The following is a 22607-nucleotide window of genomic DNA, read 5'->3' on the forward strand; positions in this document are numbered from 1 at the left end:
AGATAATAGGGTCAGTGATATAGCCACCCCCACTGTCAGGAGTCTCACAAAAACACCAAGCTTATAGCCATAACAAATACAGAGAGGACCTGGTGCAGACCTATGCAGACCATTTCAGCCACCATGATCCCTACTTAGTTGATTCAGTGGGACATGTTCTTATGGTGTACTCCATTCCCTGTAACTTTTATAGTCTTTTCTCCCCCTCTTCTGCTGGGTTCCCTCATCACTGAGGGGAAAGGGCTGATGGAGACTTCCAATTTAGAATTTCTCTGCATAATGTCTGGTTGTAGGTCTCTGCAATCATTCCTGATTGTTGATGGAGGAAGCCCCTCTGATGACAGCTGAACAAGGAACCATTCTATGAGTACAGCAGAATATCATTAGGAGTCATTTCATTGACTTTTCCCCCCAAAGTCATGCTCAGTTCTATCCTAGATCTAAGGGCTATCCAGTTCCTGGTCATTCAGGCAGTATATGGCATGGGCTCCCTCTTGTGGCATGGGCTTAAAAGTAAATTATGGTTGCCCATTTCCACATGTACCACCATTGCTGCAGCACATCTTACTGGCAGATTAGGTTATAGGTGACGGGTTTTGTGACTGCGTTGTGTCCAGGCTTCTCTTTCCACAGCTTGCAGAGTACCTCCTCTCACCAAAGAGACTAGAATATCAGGATAAAGCTTTCAAGCCCACATCAGCTAAACTGCTCTACATTCAATGAGCTATGTGGATGCCATCCTCAGCTATAGAGTCCAGCTTTCATTTTTTAGTGAGTGACCTTCTGTCCTAACAGAAGCCTGGGTTGTTTACAGATCTCCATGGAGACCTCTTCAGCCAACAATTCTACCAAATATAAACCAGTCTCATCACTGGAAGCCTTGCCTGGCTACAAAAGAAAGCCAGTTCAGACTCGATGTCCTTCATTAATAGGAGTTCTCTCTAGTGTCACACTCATAGATTCCAGGAAATTTCCATTGCGCTATGTTTCCACACCCCAAATGTTCCCCAGTTTCAGCTGTGTCTCCCTGTACTCACTACCTCCATCCTTCCTTGGCCAACTGAATCCCTCCCTTTCCCATATCAACTCACTACCAATCTGCCCAAAGAATCTATTCTGTTTCCCTTACCAGCAAGATACATCTTCCCCTACCCTATATCCCTTTTTTGTTACCGCACCCCCTCCAGTCCACTTCCAACTCTCCTTTGTTGCTCAGCCTGCCCAACCTGCTCCTTCAAGTTCCCATTCCCACCCCACCCCCACCTCTGCCCCAGTTGACCCAGGAGATCTCTACTATTTCCACTTCCTATGGAAATCCATGCATCCCTCTTTGGCCTCATTTGTTATTTAGCCTCTCTGGGGCTGTGGATTGTAGGTAGGCTATCCTATAATTTATTTTTAATATTGACTTACAAGTGAGTACATACCATGTTTGTGTTTCTGGGACTGGATTACCTCACTCAAAATGATTTTTTTTTTCTAGTTCCATTTATTTGCCTGAAAATTTCATGAGGTCGTTGTGGTTTTTTTTTTTTTTGTTTGTTTTGTTTTTGTTTTTGTTTTGCAAATAAGTAATAATACTCCATTGTGTAAATGTACCACATTTTTCTTATTCATTCTTCTGTTGAGAGGCATCTAAGTTGTTTCCAGTTTCTGGCTATTATGAATATTGCTGCTATCAAAATAGATGAGCAAGTGTTCTTGTGGCATGATTGAGCAACCTTTGGGTATATGCCCAAGATTGGTACAGCTGAATATTGAGGTAGATTGATTCCCATTTTTCTGAGAAATTGCCATATTGATTTCCAAAGTAGCTGTACAAGTATGTATTTGTAGTGGGTAGCCATTCCAGCTTTGATCTGGAAGTTCCAACCTCCATTGAGGCTTCGGTAACTGTCACACCTACAAGGCAGGGCCAAGAGAGGACACTGAAGACCCAAGATTCAGATGTGCCGGCTATCTTGGTTCCTGGACCCTGGATGCTGGAGGTAGCCCGAGCAGAGTTCTCCAGAGAACAATGCCATACTGCGCTACACCTTTCCCAGACCCTGTAAACTATCCCTTCACTTGTAAGTTACCCCACAAAATAAACGTCCCTTTTAACTACATAGAGGGGGCTTAATAATTTCACCAATATCTGGCACCCAACATGGGGCAAATTCCAAAGGCCTGGGTGGCTCCCACCCTCAGCTTCCTCCCCAGCTGGCGGGCACTCAAAGCTGCAGGGTACCACCTGCAGAGCTCCATAAAACCAGGAAAAGCCTACAGGGTTCCATTCCTGAAAAGGAGTTAATCTGGTCTCAGTTCCACTCACTCCCACCCTCAGTGGAGGAGTGTTCCCTTTACTCCACATCATCTCCAACATGAGCTATCATCAGTGCTTTTGATTTTAGCCATTCTGACAGGTGTAAGATTATGTTTTTGTGGTGTCATCTAGACATCTGGATTGGGGGTAATTATATGTCCAGGTGCTGGTTTCTGAGTTTGTCTTAGTTGGGTGGGGGTTTTATTCCTTGATTTCTGTTTTCCTTCTGGCTTTTCATAGAGTGTCTTGGCTGAGTGCTACCTTTTGATTAGTTTGTGTACACATGAGATTGGGATTGCTTTTTGTTGTTAGAGGCTGGTCTCCTGGTAGGCATGACCTGTGGTTGAACAGAGGATGTCCATCAGATTTTGGGGGTTGTGACACAGCAATGTGACAGAAAGAGCAGGGTGAGGGCTTGTCTGTGGTATCCATAGGAGGAATGCACAGCAGGGACAGGAAGCTGTACCTGGTTTTCTATTGCAGCTCTAGGAGTTCCCCTGAGATTTGGGTCTGGGGTAAGAGAGAGTGGGTACTATCTGTGGGCAGCCTATCCAACCTTGTGGCCAGTGTTGCCTGTGGTTGAGCAGGGGGTGTCTGTCTGAGTTGTGGGCTGGGAAACAGCAATGGGGTAGGGAGAGTAGAGCAGGGGATATGGTCTGTGGAATAACTGAAGGTGTGGGTAGGGGGAAGTAGAATCTGCAGCTGGTGATTTTTCAGTATAAAAGTGACTCTGAGAATTGGATCTAGTGTAACAGAGACCTCCTCACATTGTTTATTTTTATGTCATTATGAATATGTGTACACATGTCCATACACATGAGCACGTGCATGCAATGGTCAAACGTGGTGTTGAATATCTTCTTCAATATTTCTCCACCAATAAATTTCAAATGAGCATAGAACTCATCAGTTTGGTTATATAGCCTCACCAATGAATCTCAGTTATCTGCCTGTCTGTGCCTCCCCAGCTCTGTGCTTACAGGTGTGGGCTGTTGCACCCAGCTTTTACGTTGTACTGGGAATGGAATTGAAGTGCTTAGGCTTCCCACTGATCCCTAGAGCAACCATTGTTTTATTTCGTGCAAATACTACAGAACAAGAGAGTTAGACATACACAGATAAAGCTGGGTGGCAAATATGCACAGATCACTGGTGCCAATACAGTACTAAATCACCACATCTATAGGCAGATGTGACAGGAAAGGATTTGAAACCAAATCAAATCCAGCAAATTGTACAGAGAAGAGGGTCTATCATCTCCTTTCTGATCACCTCTATAGTCTCTGGCTTGTAATAAAAAAAATGTGTAAGAGATGACTAGATCCTTTGCCACAGGGACCCTTAATGTCCAGAGCTTTCTTGAGGAGATATGAAGACACCTAATGCTCAATGCAGATCTGAACATGAGATGAGTCACAGCTTTTTTTTTTCACCTTAATTAACTTTTATTTTTCTTGTGTATGTGGTGGTGGTAGAAGGTTATTTCAGCTTATATGTTAAAGTCCATTATCAAAGGAAGGTAAGACAGAAACTTCAGGCAGGAAATTGGAGACAGGAACTGAAGGAGATCAAAGTGGAATGCTTCCTAATGGCTTTCTTATGTAAGCCAGGGCTACCTGTCAAGTGCTGGCAGGAGACTAGACTCTTCCACAATCTGCTGGAGGAAACTTCTCAACTGAGTTTCCCTCTTCACAGGTGACTCTAGTGATGTCACACAGCATCTGAGAGAGAACATGCAGTATTTTTCTTTCTAATGTGCTTCCACTGATATAATTGCACATGTATGCATGCATGTTATTGCTGCAATTCATGATGGAAAAGAAAAGGAATACTTTAGTGTCCATCAATTGGTGAGCAGAAGAGAAACCAAGATGCACATATATTGTGGAATTTTATTCAGCTGTTAAGAAAAGTCAAATTTCTGGATAATTGGTGGATCTCAAAGTATCTCAAGCAGGATAACAGGGGCTTGTCTATGATCAGGTGAATGAGTTTGGTGCTATCCTCCCTTCTTGGTGCCTCTGCCCCACCCAGAGCTCCCTATTTCCAGCTTAGTGTGATCATTTGGTTCTCAAAGTAGATGTGATATGAGTCTCAGAATGGAACTTCAAATACAATACCTGCTACTTAACCACACAGAGCCAACATTTACCATGAAATCAAAAAGGTAGGTCCTGGAACAACTTGCTGGTGATGTCTTTAAAGTTGATCAAATGCAGGGTTATTAAACATAGCTCCCTTGGTGACCAGGCCATTTACAACATATATTAGCAATTCTCACTACTAGATACAAACATGTAATACTTACTTTGTATGTGTGTGTGAGTGTGTGTGTGTGTGTGTGTGTGTGTGTGTGTGATTAGTGTACAAGAGTGTAAGGTGTGACTACTCATGCACATACATGTGGAGGCAAGAGCAGAATGTCTGGAACCTTTTCCTATTGTACCTCTGTTCTCTCCCTTATTGCCTTGAGACAGCATCCCTCACTGAATTGGAAGCTGGCCATTAAGTCTAAACTGATGGACTAGGAAGCTCTGGGGATCCACTTGTCTCTGTCCCTAGTGCTGAGTTACAAACACATGCAGACACACTGAGATTTTTAAATGGATGCTGTGATTTTGAACCCAGGGTCCTATGCTTATAGAGCAAATGTACTTACAGAGCCACTATCCCAGAATCTCTTATAACCAAGGTTAATCTCAAATTTTCTATATTCTTGAGGATTTTACTTTGAACTCTAGATATTGCTGCCTTCATCTTCTAAGTGCTGAGATTGTAGGCATGTGTTATGACGTACAGTTGTAATAATCTTTTCCTTGAGTAATCTACGAAACAATATATTTTCAGAACAGTGATAAATTTAAATATTTAAGATTCTATAAGTTCCGATTTTATATTTCTGTCTATAGGATATTTATTCTTTCTTGAATTTCTGGAACACAACACAGCCAGCTTTGTGTGGGGAGTTGTTTCTCCTTCTACTCTGAAAGGTGTGCTTTTCCTAGGCTCTTCTCTGACGACTATTTGTGTGTCAAAGTTGTCATCAGGCTTTGCATCTCTTTGGTGTTGAGGAGAGACCTACAATGTAGGCCTGATATAAGTACTTCTAGAAATTAATGAGCACTATGAGCAGACATATATGCATACATGCACCATATGTGCATCACATACTCACCACCTCTCTAAAATTAAATCAGGAGGGAAAATTTAATAATTTTTTGGAGCAAATCTTAGTAATTTTCTTTTATTTTTTTCCAACTTTGTGGAGATAAATTTTGGAGTGCCCCCTGAGTCCCAGACCTGCATAAATTCCTCTGAAGAACAAGTGGTGGTGGTTTCAGAGGGTGCCATGTGGGACTGATGGGCCAGCCATGGCACTCCAAGAAAAGTTGTAAAGGTCACCTGGGGTCCTAACTGTGATCTTTATTGTCCTAGTACATGAGCTGCTATCATACAGCAAGACATGTGAAGCAGAATGCCAGCTTCTCTTCTGGCAAGACTTGTACCCCTGCTAGCAAAATAAACGGAAGACTGATGAGAGTGCTGTACAGACACATATCTCCCACCCCACCCCTGACAAAAATGTTCTGAGACTAGTCTAAAGGAAAACTGGTATTAAACCTTGCATTCAGTAGAGCATTTTTGGTTGTTCAAACTGCCTTGGAATATACCTCTCTTTCAAACTCAGTAGCACCCCGAGCTTTAAATAAAAATAAATAAAAATATGGTGTATGGAACATGTTTAAGTATGAGGATTTAGAAACATTAGTCTAATGCTAACAAAAATCATTAGATGACTCCCCATGTATTTAGCACAGCTGGATAAATACTTTTGTGTTCAAACTGGAGAAGGCTTTGCCATGAGACACTGCTTTTCATTTTTACTCTAGAGTATGTGCTATATGTTTTCATATATATGCAGATAAACATGCATACTCACAGAGCCCAGAAAAAGTTGTCAGGTGTCCTGTTATCTGGCTTTTTGCCTTATTCCCTTGAGACATGGCTCTCAAAAAATCTAGAGCTTGATTGACAGCCAGAAATCCTCTGTCTTTATCTTCAGCAGTGCTGGTATTCACACATAGTTACATGGGTGATAGGGATCTGAGTTCAAGTCCTCATGCTTGTTCAGCAAACATTCCTATCCTCTGAGCCACACCCTATACACACCCAGGCACAACTGCTGGGAATGGTGCTGCCCACTGAAGGTTGGTCCTTCCTACATTAAGAATCTTCCAAGATATTGTCTCAAACACAGCCACTGGACAATCTGATCTGGCCAAAGTCTCAATTAAGACTCCCTTAGATGACTGTGTTAAGTTGTCAGCTGAAGCCAACTATAGTAGTTTGTAAGATGTACATTAAAGAAAATTTCTAGGTAAACACTCTATGAGCTGAACTATATAGGTACAAAATGTACTTGTGTGAAAATGGCCTTGTGCAAACTAGTACCATGTTTACATAAATGTATATAGTGGAAATTAGTAAAAATAATATCAATGATAATAATAAAACTTTCTGCTTAAAGAAAGTAAGCACCTGATGAAAATGTGATTGTAGAGATAAATTATTCTAGGTACAAGAACATCCCAGGGCTGCCTTAGCCATATTTACATTGATATGTGTTTCTGTTGAAAAAATACAAATATATGCTAAGAAGTGGAAAAATAAGATAAAATACAATTTCTGCCTTGAAACATCTGTCCTTCACAGTGTAGTTATATGTGATGATTCTTCTTCCTTTTCCTTCATTACCTTCAAATTTTGTACTTTGGATTTCTTTATATCTCTCCCATGGAGGTATTAAGGCTCTGGTCAATTTAGATTTAGCCAAATTCTATGATAAGTCTAAAATTTATCCCATTTGAATATTCAGCAACTTTGACACAGGTGATGATTTTTTCTTTTTCTTCAATAAATTTTCTCTTGACTTCTAAAACTTCTTTCATTGTCCTGAACTTTGAGAATCTAGCAGGCTTTCACTTGATGAGTCGATCCTGACAAAGAGATTCTAGGTTTTGTCTACCCACTGAACTATGGTTTTTGCTGTTCATCTTCCTCTCTGTACTGATAGCTCTGGACATCTTGACAATTTTTACATTCTATTTCCATGCTGAAGAATTCTAAATCTTGGGAACTGCAAGCAGAAAATGTTTATATGGCAGGAAACTGGCAATATGCTGTACTACTTTGACATCCTGAAAATATATACAGCTGTGATGAAGTTTTCCCAATATCAGAAAAAGGTAACTGTATCAGGTCACCAAGGAAGCATCAACAATTAAGGAAAATGTCATTTGGGTATGGAGTTGTATCTATGTCCATGTTTCATGATTTTTCCTGGAGAGATGTAACAAAACATCTCTTCTCTCCAGATAAGGCATCTAGACACACCAAAGACACACCCGGTCTAGTTAAGAGGACTAAGGAGTTCTCCGGGCTTGCTGACAGGATCATGGTGAAGGGGCTACCAACAGGAGCACAAGGGACTCCAAGGCAACTTCATGCCAGAGTGAGAAATCCTGCAGCTCCCTGTGGGACTTTCAGGGAGCCTTGCAAGGTGAAGAGTATTTGTGCTATTGCTATGGATTATATCTTCTTGAGGATGGGCCTTGTGAATTTTACAAGTTTTAGGATCTTGTATTTACTTCTGAATCATAATGATTCTTGCTCCTAAGAGACTTCTCAATTTGAGAAAATTTCTAGAAATCACAGTATAATAATTTGTGTGATAGCAAAATGATCATTGGAAACCAAAACAGGTAGTTTATTCCTTCACTTTCCTCTACTTTTATTTGCATAATTAAAAGACACCTCAAACTTAGACTTCAGATTCTGAACTCAGTGGTTTTCCAGGTTTTTCTCTAGTCACTTATTTGTGAAACCACTTATCTAGTCTCTGAAGCAAAGGATTAAGAAGCTAAAATAGGGGATAAGGAGATGGCTCAATGTAAAAACACATTTACTGTACAAGTGTGTATTTGATACCCATTAGTGCTCTTAAATGTCAGGAAGATATGTAAGTCCATGTGCAATTTCAGCGTTGGAAGGTAGAGATGGTACCATTGTGGCGAGCTGATTAACAGGATTAGCTATATTGGTGAGCTCTAGCTATATTGGTGAGATCTAGGATCATTGAGTGATCCTGATCCAGGGAATAAGGTGGGGAGCAGTTGAGGATAATTTTCAATATCAACTTTGCAACTCCTGTGCCTATGGGCACATGTACATGTACACACCTGTGTGCCAAACACACATGCAAAAATGTATTCATACATGTGTGCACTATATACATAAAAATGGAAAAAGGAAAATCACAAGATACTTATATTTTTGACTATTTCTTTCACATCACAGACTGATGATTCAACAGGTTTTTGTCAGTTCTTCATTTAATATCTCTAGCCTATGCCTGTTCACTCCCCATCATTTCATTTTGCCTCTCCCAGAAGGATAATCTTTGGTTTTGTAAGCCTTGCAGTGACTCTTGAATGCTACTGACTTTGTTTGTTTTTAGGGAGGTAGTTTTTATTACTTTTTTCATGGAATATATTTTGGTCATATTCTTTCTCCTTCCCCAATTCCTATCAGATTTTCTCCACCACTCTCCTTACCCAACTTCATGTTCTCTCTCTCTATGTCGTTAAAATAAGTAAAATCAAGATAAAATCAGAACAAATAAAAAATCCAATAAGGCAAAAAGTGTGAAAATGTAACAAAAAGAACACAAGAATGCATGGAGTCCATTATGTTGGATAATTATTCCTGGGAATGTAGCCTGCCCTGAAGTATGGTTGATACACTCCATTGAAAAGAATTTATTTCTCTGCTGCCAAAAGGTGCCAATTTCAAATATTTTCTTGTTAAGGCTGGGACTTGATTTCTAATTCCCTATCTCAGTGCTAGATTTCTGTTTGATTTGAAAGTGTGCATGCTGCCACCATCTCTGTGAGCTCCTATACATCTTAAACTTGTATGTGTAGGATACTTGGAGTTATCTATTACATCTGGTTCTTGCAATCTTTTTGCCTCTTCTTTTTCATAGATCCTTGAGGCTTGGGGTGATTTTGGATAAAGAAATCCCATTTAGAGTTAAATGATGCAAATTTTCTCACTGTCTACCTATTGTCTCTCTGTGGGTCTCCATTAATTATCATCTGCTGCAACATGAAGCTTCACTGATGAAGTCTGACCAATGTACTGATCCTCTATTCGAATGTTACCACTTTTTAAATAAGATCACAGCCCTCTTAAGCTAACACTGGATGCCTACAATAGCCTTTGCAACTCCATATGTAAGACTGTGCTGAGATCCTCAGAGCCTCAGAGCCTATTCTATGCCCACTGTTTATTCTCAAGTATTGTAGCTTTATTGTTTCTAATAATCATGCATGTTGGAAGTTGTATCTCTCAATTGCACTGTAGTCTTGGTCTGAACATATAATGTATGAACTCTTCACAGTGCATCCATCACTCCACACACCACAAAGCAATGAACACCTTAGCTTTGATTTATAGATTTTAATGTTGTAAATGGCAGCATTTCAATATATACATACAGATTTCTGCTTCCTTGGACAATTATCAATATTTCTCTAGCAATATCTAAATATCAGAGCAGTATATGTTTTGACTGCATTCATGTGAAAATGTTAGATTAAAAAGTCATGTTGGGGCCAATTGCTTCACTGTCATGTGGGGCTAGTCAGATTTCATGCATGGTCACTCACAAAAGACACCTGAGGAAATCAAAACCAAGACCAGCCAATGGAGGAGGAAGAGTTTGAGACTTTTGCCTTACAGACAGAAATTACCCAGTTAATGTCCTTGATCACAAATACTTTCCATTATAATAAAGAGGTCTTTTTGAGGAAGCCCATTTAAGATTTATCATATCCTCTGAATAAAAATCAGACACAACTATTTCATAGATCCTGCACATAGTCTTATTCCCATCAAACAAGATCAAACCCTTACTGTTGTAGATACTGAAACTGAAATGCAGAAGGCTGACTTGATCAATAATCTTGGCATTGTTTCCAAGTCTGGCGCCAAAGTCTTCATGGAGGTTTTCAGACTGGTGCATCCATCTCTATCATTGGCCAGTTTGGTGTTAGGTTTTACTCTGTAAATTTGATTGCTGAGAAAGTTACTGTGATCATCAGGTTTAATTATGATGAGCAGTGTGCCTGGGAATCCAGGGCAGAGGAATCATTCACAGTGGGGACTGACATGGGGGAACCAATGGGTCTTGGAAATAAGGTTATCTTACATCTGAAAGAAGATCAAACCCAGTATTTGTGGGAAAAGAGAGTCTTGGAGATTGTGAAGAAAAATTCTCACATTATTGGCTATCCTATTACTCTCTCATGGAGAAGGAATGTGATAAGGAAGTCAGTGATGATAAGGGTGAAGAAAAAGAAGAGGTAAAGAGGAAGAGAATGAAAAAAATGGATTCTGATGACAAGAAGATGTTGGTCCTAATGACAAAGAAGAAAAGAAGGATAGTAACAAGAAGGAGGAGGAGGAGGAAGAGGAGGAGGAAGAGGAGGAAGAGGAGGAGGAGGAGGAGGAGGAGGAGGAGGAGGAAGAGGAGGAGGAGAAGAAGAAGAAGAAGAAGAAGAAGAAGAAGAAGAAGAAGAAGAAGAAGAAGAAGAAGAAGAAGAAGAAGAAGAAGAAGAAGGAATAGTATTTTGATCAAGAAGAACTCAATAAAACAAACTCTATTTGGACCAGAAAACCCAGTGATGATGTTACTAATGAAGAATATGGAGAGTTCTACAAGCATTTAACCAGCATAAGATTGAGAAGAACATGTGGCAGGAAAGTATTTTCGTTGTTGTTGAAGGGCAATTGGAATTCCAGATTCCTCTTCTTGTCCCAAGACATGCTTCTTTTGATATGTTTAAAAAAGAAAGAAAGAAATCAACTTGTATGTTCTTTAATAACAGATAACTGTGAAGAGTTAATCCGATTTCCTAAATTTCTTTTCTTTATTTAAAAATATTTTTTACTTATGTTATGTTACATACAAACCTCAGTTTCCCCTCCCACTTCCCATCTAATATTCTCCCTTTCCACTCCTCTTCATGTCCATTTAGAAAGGGACAGTACTTCCATAGGCTTGATCAAAGCATGGCACATCAAATTGAGGCAGGACTGAACTCTTCCCCTTTTGTCAAGGCTCTGAAACATAATGCACCATGTGTAACAAGTTCCCAAAAGTGATAGAGGAGTGGGAGATTCTAAGGATCTCTCTTTAAATATTTCCTAAGAAAAGTTGGAGCAAAGCAAAGCAAGGCAAAGCAAAAATTTGAAAGTTATCAGAAATAATTTGGTCAAGAAATGCTTAGAACTATTTACTGACCTGGCAAAAGAAAGAAAGAACTACAAAAAAAAGTTTTGTTAGTATTTCTTAAAAACATAAACCTTGGAAGTAACTCTCAAAATCAGAAGAAACTTTCAGTGCTGCTGCAATACTACACATCTGCTTGTGGGAATGAGATGGTGTGTCTCTTTTATCACAGGTGAAGCCAGGGATTAACTCACTAACAGTGTTTTTGGAACATCTCAAAGAAAGAATGGCTTAGAAGTATTCTATGTGATTGATCCCATTGATAAGTATTGTTTCCAACAGCTGAAGGAATTTGAGGGCAAAACTTTGGTGTCAGTTACCAAAGAAGGGCTGGAAATTTCAGATGAAGAGGAGAAAAAGAAGCAGGAAGAGAAAAAGACAAAATTTGAAAATATCTGTGAAATTATGAAAGATATATTGGATGAAGAGTTGGATACAAGGTTTGTGTCAAACCAATTTGTGACAACTTCATGCTGTACTGTCACAAGCACATAGGGGCAGACAGCAAACATTAAGAAATCCATGAAAGCTCAAGCTCTCAGAGACAACTCAACAGTGGATTACATGAAAGCCAAGAAGCACTTGGAGATAAACTCTAATCACTCCATTACCGAAACCTTAAGGTAAAAAGCAGAGGCTGAAAAGACTGACAAGTCAGTGAAGGATCTGGTCTTCATGCTCTCTGAAACTGCACTCCTGTCTCCTGGTTTCCATTTCGAAGATCCCCAAGCACATGCTAACAGGATCTATACAATGATCAAGCTTGATCAAGATCTTGATGAGGATGATTCTACTGTGGATGATACTAGTGCTTCTGTAACTGAAGAAATGCAGCCCCTGGAAAAAGAAGATGACATATCACAAATGGAGGAAGTTGAGTAAACTTCACTAGAAGAATCACATTTACTTCATTCATTCTGATAATCTATTTTCCAGGATCATTATTTGTTTTACTAACATTTAAAATATCTTGGCCAGGCAGTGGTGGTGCATGCCTTTAATCCCAGCACTTGGGAGGCAGAGCCAGGCGGATCTCTGTAAGTTCTAGGTCAGCCTGGACTACCAAGTGAGTCCCAGGAAAGACGCAAAGCTACACAGAGAAACCCTTTCTCGAAAAACCAAAAAAAAAAAAAAAAAAAAAAAAAAAAAAAAAAAAAAAAAAACCACACACACACAAACAAAAAAAAAAAAACTGTGTGGCATGGATACTGAGGGGAAGATATAATTTCTTTCTACTTCTGGTACTGTGAAACTATTGGTTTAATTCAACAGGCTAACAAAATATTTGTTGTAAGGCATAATGTATCCTATTGTTAACTTTGTGCTCCAAAGTGTTTAGTTGTGGAACTGGATTCCTTAGTAGACAAAATCATTTGTCATTGAAGTGTTCTTTGAGATATCATTAAAAAAAAAAAAAAAGGATGGCTTAAATTTTTAACCCATATAGTTCATTCTACGTGTATGAGTGTTAGAAGTAAGAACACAAGCTGAAACAACTTGACAGAGGAATTCCCCATATGGATTTTTTCCCCAAAAGTACTGACAACGAAGCCCCAAACTTCCCTAGGTCCTATAACTCAGCAGGCTTATGAAAGGAAATACAGTGCCTAATCACATTCTGTTTTAAAAGGTAAATACCGATGAGATAAAAAGAAAAAAAATGCTGTTGGAGTTACTGAGTTGGATTTTCATTTAAAAATAATAAAATGAATTTTACCTTAGAATTAGAACAGAATTTCTAACAAGTTCTGAAATAGGCCAAAATACATTTTTACAATACTGAGGATTATAAAATCAAAACGATGAACAATACTTAAGATGCTGTATACCCTATAATATCAAAAATGCTCATAAGATTTAGTTATTTATGCAAAGTAAATAAATATAACCTTCTCATTCATTCACATGAAAATCTGCTTTTGCCTTAAATAAGTGGTGAAATTACATCTATGCCAAAATAAATTAATTTTTTGCAAATAAGTATTTTGACAAATAAATTAATCTATTGTCAATAAAATTTAATTTGTGCATACAAATATTGGTAAATACCATTAAATACCTCTATATGCTAATTCTATAAATGTCCATGGGCAGAAAGAAGGCCACAGGTAGAATTTCAGAAGGCTGAATTCATACAACTAATGCTTTTCACAATTACTTAAATTTTGGCACACACAAAAAAATCTACTTAGTGCCACTTTATTGAGTGCTTCATCTGAAGTGATGGCCCTCTTCCTCAGGCCATTCCTGAATGTATGGTTATTATTTTAATTATATATTGGGGATTTTGTTACACACCTCTGACTTTACTTGTTTATTATGATCCAAGACACTAAACTGCTAGACACAAGTCAAAACTTTGTTTTGCTCACATTCCCCATGTAAAAAGACAGAGACTATGGTACACTTTTTTAAACCCAGAGCTGATTATAAGCCAGAGACGTGATTACATGGCTTGTTTGCCAGCCAGCCTAGATGAATTAGTAAGTTCTATACACAGTAAGACTCTTTCTCAAAATATGAGTTGTAGAATGATTGAGGAAGACCCTAAACCTCTTTTCTCCAGTGAGGTGTAAGCATGTGACATCCACACACTTCCTCATTAAACAAATGCACACACACATGAAGACACACTGCACACACACACACACACACACACACAGACACACAATTGTATGTGCTAATTTATATGCATAAAGTGAACTAAAATAGATGTCACTTTTTCATATATCTGTGATTTCATTACTACTGAGGGGTTTATAGTTCCCTTCTCTCTACTGTGACAGAGGTAGAACTTGCTACCAAATGAAATAGTGGGAGAGTTTTAGATACTAACAAAATATGGGGCTTTCATTGCTCCCCACAGGAAATGTGGGAGCACATTTGGAAAATGGTTTTCCAGTCCTTCAGCAATCTGTCCCTTCTCAGTCAGCAACACAACAGAAGAGCAAAATCACCACATTTTTTTACATTCACCAATTGATCATAAAAGGTATGTTCCAGGCAGCATAATGGCACAAATCATTTTCTCCAAACACCAGGAAAAAAATGGTCAAGTGCACAATTTGTGGCAATGCTATGTTTTGTTTTGTTTTTTTTTTCCTCACAGTGTGTCCTTTAAAGAAACAAAGAGACAGTCCATAGTAGAATTGCAGCATGTAGATTAAGATTAAGCAATGTGTGACAGACAAATTATATATATTTTGAGTGGGCCAGACAGGACTCCCAACCTCAATTTTCTTTGATAACATCTCACACTCTCTAAACCTCAGTATTGAAAATACATTTTTCCTCAGAAATTTGAAATATCTCCTGCATTTAATGTTGTACATTAAATTAAAACACACCTCTTCTCCTCTGTCCCCCATTCCCTTACTAACTCTGCTAATGTCTTTCCTCAATAATGCACAGCTTGTGCATTTACTAATAATAAATACATGGAGTAACATGATTGGTTTTGGGTGGGAGAAGTGAACATGGGAATTTCTTTTTTTTTTTTTGAGAATATAAGTTTTTTTTTTTAATTCAGCTGTAATATTGTTTCACCTCGGACCATTTTTCTATTATTCTATTAGACTTAAACTTTTTAAATCCTTTTTTATGGATTTTTTTATTCATTGTACATACCAATCACAGATCCCACACTTTTTCCTCATTCCACCCCTCCAAGCTCCCCCCCACAACTCACCCCCTATTCCCTCCTCCAACAAGGTAAGTCCTCCCATGGGAAGTCAGCAGAACCTGATACATTCAGTAGAGATGGGTCCAAGCCCCTACCCATGCATCAAGTCTGTGCAAGGTGTCCAACCATAGGTAGTGGGCTCCAAAAAGCCAGCCCACTCACCAGGGATGGATCTTCATCCTACTGCCAGGGCGTCCCTTAAGTAGATCAAGCTACACAACTCTGTCAGTTGTGCAGAGGGCCTACTCCTGTCCCATGAAGGCCCCACAGCTGTTGGTCTAAAGTCCACGAGTTAGCACTAGTTTGGTTCGGTTATCACTATAGGTTTCCCCATCATGATCTTGACAGCCTCCCAACCCCGCTTGCTCAAAGAATCCCTCTTCCCTCTCTTTGACTGAACTCCTAGAGCTTGGTCTGGTGATTGACTGGGAATCTCTGCAGCTGCTTGCAGCAGTCACTGGATAAAGGCTCTATGACAGTTAAGGTATTTACCAATCTGATTACTGGAGTAGGTCAGTTCAGGCACCCTCTTCACTATTGCTAGTAGTTTAAGCTGGGGTCATCCTTGTGGATTTGGGGGAACTTCCCTAGCACCCAGTTTCTCCCTATCCCCATGATCTCTCCCTCTATCATGGCATCTCTTTCATTACTCTCCCACTCTGTCCCTGTGCAAGCTCAACCATCCCATTCCCTTATGTTCTCTTCCCCCATGCACTACTCTCCATTGTCCCTCATCCCCAGGTTACTCATGGAGAGCTCATTTATTTCCCCTTTCCAGGGCTATCCATGCTTCCCTCCTAGGGTCCTTGTTAGCTAGCATCTCTGGAGCTGTGGGGTATAGTCTGGTTATCCTTTGCTTTATATCTAGTATCCACTTATGAGTGAGTACATAGCATGTTTGTCCTTCTGAGTCTGGGTTACCTCACTCAGGATGATATTTTCTACTCCCATCCATTTGCCTGCAAATGGTGTTTTTTACTGCTGAGTAGTACTCCACTTTGCATATATGTACCACATTTTCTTTATCCATTCTTCAGCTGAGGGGCATCTAGGTTGTTTCCAGGTTTTATTATGAATAATGCTGCTATGTTGAGTATGTGTCCATGTGGTATGATTGAGCATTCCTAGAGTATATGCCCAAGAGTAATATAGCTGTGTCTTGAGGAAGATTGATTCCCAATTTTCTGAGAAACTGCCATACTGATTTCCAAAGTATCTGTGCAACAGTGGAGGAGTGATTTACATTTCCCTGATGACTAAGGATGTTGAGCAATTCCTTAAATGTTCTTCAGCCATTTGAAATTCTTCTGCTGAGAATTCTCTGTTTAGCTCTGTAGCCCATTTTTTAAATGGATTGTTCAGTATTTTGATATCTAGTTTCTTGAATTTTTTATATATTTGGAAAATCATCTCTCTGTCCAATGAGACGTTGGTGAAGATCCTTTTTTCATTTTGTAGGCTATTGTTTTGTCTTATTTACTGGGTTATTTGCCTAACAAAGTTCTCAGTTTCAGAAGGTCCCATTTATTAATTGTTGCTCCCAGTGTCTGTGCTACTGGTGTATATTTAGTAAGTAGTATCCAGTGTCAATGCTTTCAAGACTACTTTCTACTTTCTCTTCTATCAGATTCAGTATAGCTGGATTTATGTTGAGGTCTTTGATCTACTTGCATTTGAGTTTTGTGCATGGTGACAGATATGGATCTATCTGCAATCTTCTACATGTTGACATCCAGTTATGCCAGCACCATTTGTTGAAGATATTTTCTTTTTTCCATTGTACAGTTTTGGCTTCTTTGAAAAAACTCAGGTGTTCATAGCTGTGTGGATTAATGTCAGGATCTTAATTTTGATTCCATTGTTACATGTAACTGTTTTTATGCCAATACCAAGCTGTTTTTATTACCATAGCTTCATAGTAGAGCTTGAGGTAAAAAAATGGTGATGCCACCGGGCAGTGGTAGCACACGCATTTAATCCCAGCATTCAGGAGGCAGAGACAGACAGATCTCCATGAGTTCGAGGTCAGTATGGGCTACAGAGTGAGTTCCAGGAAAGGTGCAAAGCTTCACAGAGAATATCTGTCTCAAAAAACAAAAACCAACCAACCAACCAAACAAACAAACAAAAACAAACAAAAAAGAATGGTGATGCTTCCAAAGATTGTTTTGTTGTACAGGATTGTTTTAGCTTTTCTGATTTTTTGTTTTTGTTTTTGTTTGTTTGGTTGGTTTTCCTCATGAAGTTGGGTATTGTTCTTTTCATTTCTGAGAAGAATTGTGTTGGGATTTTTGATGGAGATTACAATGAATCTGTAGATTGCTTTTGGTAAGATTGGCATTTTTACTATGTTAATCCTATCCATGAGCATGGAAGATCTTTACATTTAATGTCTTTCTTCAGAGACTTAAAATTATTGTCATACAGGTCTTTCACTTGCTTATTTAAAGTTACCCAAGGTATTTTATATTATTTTCAGCTTTTTTAAGGATGATGTTCTTCTGATTTCTTTCTCAGCTCATTTATCATTTGTACGTAGAGAGCTACTGAGTTTTTTGAGTTAATCTTGTATCCTGCTACATTACCGAAGGTGTTAATCAGCCATAGAAACTCTCCTTTAGAATTTTTGGGGTCACTTTTATATACTCTCATATCATCTGCAAATAGCAAAAGTTTGACTTCTTCCATGTAGACTGACCATAATAGATATCTCTTTCCATGAGAGCCAGTTTGGAGCATTTTGGGTTCTCTCCTTTCATATGTGTTTGGCTTATTACAAGATAGCATCTTCCTTTCTTCCATTTGCAGATTCTTGTCCATACAGGGTACTCATCTGGCTCTCCCAGGGCAGGGCATGAGATTTCTATTTTCTGGTGCCAATCAATCTTAAAAAAAAAAAAAGTTGCCTTCTCTGAAGCAATCTTGTCTATATTTTACATATCTTCATGTTACTTTCCATTCCAAACAGCAATTTTACATATTTTTCTTCTTCACGAGGTGCTCTCTCATCATTGACCATGGCAAGAAAAGTGAGCAGTAACCATGTTATATTTTGAATACTATCGTGGTTTGGAGTTTTCTCTTAAACAACAACAATAACAACTTACTCCTTTGCTTTTAAATACAGACTCACTCAAATTTTCAGTTATGAGCAAATGGAACTAGATTTTTTATAGGGATATGACAACCTAGTTTCTTATACTGCCCTTGAACTCATCTGAAATCTCATGAGCCAGGTTTCTAATTTCTCCATTTGTCTTTGCATTTTGCTTTTCTATATTCTAACCAGAATGGATCATTGACTTCTGCTGATAGAATTCAAGGCATTCTCCATTCCAGAACTCAAAATTCTTCCTTATTCCTCTTACAAATTAGTTCAAATGTGTTAAAAGTGGCATGAGCTGTTTGTCACAAAAATGCTGGTACCAATTTTCTGTTTTAGTTCCTTTTTATTGGTTTGACAAAATAACTGATGTAGAATTTTCCTTTATACTTGGTGACTGTCTATCATTGTGATTAGTTTAACAAAGAAGTTGAAAGGCCAATAACTGGACAGGTTGAGGTTAGGTAGGACTGTCAGATAAAAAGAGATGGCAAAGAAGAGGAGTTTTCAGGTTTGCAAGAAAATGTAAAGAAAGCAGGAGATGAACTTGCCATACTGAGATAGAATACTGAGACATGTGGCAGAGTGTAGATATGAAATACAAGTTAATTTAAAATACAAGAGTTAGCTTGTAACAAGCCTGAGCTATTGGCCGAGCATTTATAATAAATACTATATCTTTGCATGGTTATTTGGGAACTGGCTTGTGGGAAACGGAAAGTCGGCCTATAACCTGATAAAAACACATTAAGAAAAAAAGCATTTATTTTGCCTCACAGTTTTTATGTATAGTCTATCATGATGGGAAAGGAGCAGCACATGTCACACTGTGGTGGAAGATGCATGAGGCAGCTGGAAACATCACATTTGTAATCATGGAGAAGAAAGGGATAGGTCCTGATGCTCAGCTTGTTTTCTTACTACTTAAAATAAGAGCTTGGTTATTGAAATAGTGTATATCACATTTAGGACGGCATGTTTCTCTCCAATTAACCATTTTTAGAAACATCCACACTAACAGGTGTAGCTGGAAGTTTTCTTGTGTCCCACCTGGTCCGCAGACCACTTATAAAATAATCACTCAGAAACTTATATTAATTATAACTGTTGTATGGCAGTTAGCTCAGGCTTATTACTGACTAGCTCTTACACTTAAATTAACCCATAAATTTTATCTATGCTTAGCTATGTGGCTCAATACCTTTTCTTAGTTCTGCATTGTCATCTTGCCTCCTTTGTGTCTGGCAGGTGACTCCTGACATGCCCTTTCTCTTCCCAGATTTCTCCTTGTCTGGTTATCCCATTTATGCTTCCTGCCAGGCTACTGGCCAGTTAGCATTTTATTTATCAACCAAATCAGAACAACACACATTCACAGCACACAGAAAGACATCCCTAGAAAACAGGTGTATTTTCATGATAATTTTAAATATGATCCTATAATAACATTAATTTCTCATTTTTTAAAATTTATTCTACACCTAAAACAATTAAAAACTTGTAGTGCAAATATAAGGACTAATGCATAATATATATTTCAATTAATAGTAAGATAAACATACAAATATAGACAAGTAATTTTCAGCAAGGTCACCAAAACAATTATAGGACAGGCAAGAGTCTTTCATCAAATGAGTCTCTTCCTTTATATACACAGTGTAATGAACCTAACTACAGATTTATTCTGTACACAGAGATAAATCCAAAATTGACAATAAGAAGAATTCTTGTTGCATTTTCTTTTCAAATGATACTATCAGAAAAGAAGGCAACCAATAGAGTGAGGAACCACATTTGAAAATCATGTGTCTGACAAGAAACTGCCATCTAGAATATAAAAAGAATTCTTCAATGAAATAATAAAAGATAAATAACTCAATGTAAAATGAGAAAATGATTTCACAAATCACCTCTGTGTCAAATCAATAGAAATGGTAAATACACATGTAAAAAGATGGGCAACATCACAGCCACTTTGAGAGAGCAACCAGAGTCTGTGGATCCTTTTGTACCTGATGTGACTACAAGGTTAGATGTCAATGCAAATGTTTAAGAGGGTGTGGAGAAGTTGATAGCCCAGACTGCTGGAGGATAAGCAGTCCTGGCAATTTAGTAGAGACCTTAAAATCTCCTTTCCACACCAAACAACAGGACATTATAGAAAAATTAGTAGAGACATTAAATAAAATGTGCTAAAAAGCTGAACACACTCAGGTGAAGGTGTTTCCTTTGTTTTGAATTTAACTTGTCTCTGGCATCTCAAAGTTCAGTGTGCTTGGGTTAAGATGCCACCATAATTATAACCAAGTCGAATTATACTTTGTGATTCTTTTTACCAAATCAATCATAAAGAGACGTCTGTATTTCTATACTCATAATTCTGAGACAATCATGGTGCATTACTTACAGGTTTGCATGTACCCACCTATGTCTTGGTTTGTACTATTGTTCACACTATTCACTATCAAACAGTAGTAAAATTGTACAGGAAACTTAACCCTCATTTGGAAATTTTTGTTCTGATTCTTCTGTTTTCTTCCTTTATGCTACTCTCTTTTCTTTTACTTTGACCCAAATTTATATTTAGAAAACCTGTTTGATAGTCACCGACATAAAATACATTTGAGTCACTAACTCATTCATTTAGGACCTGGACTTTTCATTTGCCTCTCAAACCAATGTAAGAGACCCAGCAAAGAGATAGGGAACATTCTGAAACAGTGGATTTTAACATTGGGGGCAAATGACCCTATCACAGTGGTCACCTAGGACCATCCAGCAACATAGATATTTATATTATGACTCATGACAGCAGCAAAATTACAGTTAGGAAGTAGAAATGAAAATAATTTGATGGTTGGGGGTCTCCACAGCATGAGGAACTGTATTAAAGGACCACAGTATTATACAACATGAGAAAGACAGATATAGAGGTTCTATATATCCAGGCTCTATTATAAGGACAAAGAGCTTGTCTGCCCAATCATAATCACAGCTTTGCCCTCCTCACAGGTTGAGGCTACAGCCTTCAGATAGCAGATACATTGGTGATTTCCCTACACATAGCTGATGAGCATAAATCAACAAAAACACTCCATAAGGAACTGCTGACATTTTCCATATAAATGTGGCATTATGCTTGATTTCCTGTAGGCATGCAACTTAAAGATGTCTATATCTATGGTACAAGGAATTCAGTGCTTTGAAGCTCGTGTCAAGCAGGCTTTGAAGATCTCTATTTGCTTTTCTATTTGGAGTGTGTATATATGTTTTAAGAGTGGCTAGTGGGTAAATTAGCTCAACTGTCAGAATCTCAATTCAATACTGGGCTATACTGATCAGGAGCAAGGACAAGTTACAAAACCAATCAAAACAGTTATCACCAAATAGCATTTCTAGCTTGTTTGTTCTTTGGGGGTTCTACTGCAAGCCCTTCTAAGAATTCATATTGGAGGCCCAACTCAGGGAGAGTTGCTTTTTTCGATGAAGTTGACTTTGGCTCTAAATCTTGAAAATGGACATAGAACAAATTCTTTGTCAGAAATATCTGTTTCCCATTTATTTCCATAGTCTGTTCTTGTACTGAACTTTCTGAGTGATTGTCAGGCCTCACTCACTTCCCACTGACAGCATAATACATAGACTTTCTCCATTGATAAAACAGCATCTCCAGTAAGCATTCAATCCATCTGTGTTCACTGGGTTTGCAAAACAGAAAGCTCTTTCCTTTTACTTGGTTCTTCCCTTCATTCAGATGCTAGTTGATTACTCTAGAAAAGTCCTGTATCAATAAGGCCTAAACATTTCAGAAGAAACAAACCAAAACAAAATGCCAGCAGACTTACTGAAAAGGAAAACTGACTTCTTAAAAGAATGTTAATCCACTTAAGAAACATAAACATGCAGTAATGATAAGGTATTCATTGCAGCAATGAATAAAGTTATTGAACGTGATCATGGTTACAAAGAATATAATAATAGCTAACATTGATTATGCAACTACTGGGTTTAGTTCTTTAGTGAAAGCTTCATTGTGTATGAACCTTCAGTGTTATCATCACCATTTATCAATGGTTTCCTGTGTATGTGATTCTGACCAGGATGGATGTCTTCTACTCTGTGTGAGACCTCTATAGTTAACCAACAACACAGTGTGAAGCTT

General features: G+C 38.4%; 1 pseudogene; it reads left to right on the forward strand.

The window, feature by feature from the left end:
- Positions 1-7760: 7760 nt before the first annotated feature.
- On the forward strand, positions 7761-12542 carry LOC102923701 (heat shock protein HSP 90-alpha-like; annotated as a pseudogene).
- Positions 12543-22607: the final 10065 nt, after the last annotated feature.

This window comes from Peromyscus maniculatus, chromosome 11 (assembly GCF_049852395.1).
Source record: "Peromyscus maniculatus bairdii isolate BWxNUB_F1_BW_parent chromosome 11, HU_Pman_BW_mat_3.1, whole genome shotgun sequence".
NCBI classification, from domain to species: domain Eukaryota; kingdom Metazoa; phylum Chordata; class Mammalia; order Rodentia; family Cricetidae; genus Peromyscus; species Peromyscus maniculatus.